The sequence below is a fragment of the Penaeus monodon genome, chromosome 33 (genome assembly GCF_015228065.2).
Source record: "Penaeus monodon isolate SGIC_2016 chromosome 33, NSTDA_Pmon_1, whole genome shotgun sequence".
NCBI classification, from domain to species: Eukaryota; Metazoa; Arthropoda; class Malacostraca; order Decapoda; family Penaeidae; genus Penaeus; species Penaeus monodon.
In genome coordinates, this window is record NC_051418.1 from 32,527,479 (window position 1) to 32,527,721 (window position 243).

Here is a 243-nt window from a genome sequence, read left to right on the forward strand (position 1 = left end):
AGAGTGAAATTTACAGCCTCACTTACCAGGCGGGCGGCCAGCACTAAAAGTTATTTACGTGGCAAGGCGCGTATTTTCTAGATATATTTAGATTTACTCAAGTGTGCTAATGAAAGGGAGTCGAAAAAGGGTCGTTTTATTTATTGGATATTAGGGTTAGCAATAGATACGAGAAAATGGGAACGTAAATAAAAAATGATGGAATAAGGAGGTAAGCGGAATTGATGAATAATAAGGGTTTGA

The 243-nt window shown here is 37.4% G+C and overlaps 1 protein-coding gene across 3 annotated transcripts in view; it reads left to right on the forward strand.

Annotated features, from left to right (window-relative positions):
• The window catches only part of LOC119594393 (sodium/potassium/calcium exchanger Nckx30C-like), a 174,335-nt gene that overhangs the window by 115,967 nt on the left and 58,125 nt on the right, over positions 1–243 (forward strand). The window lies entirely within an intron of this gene.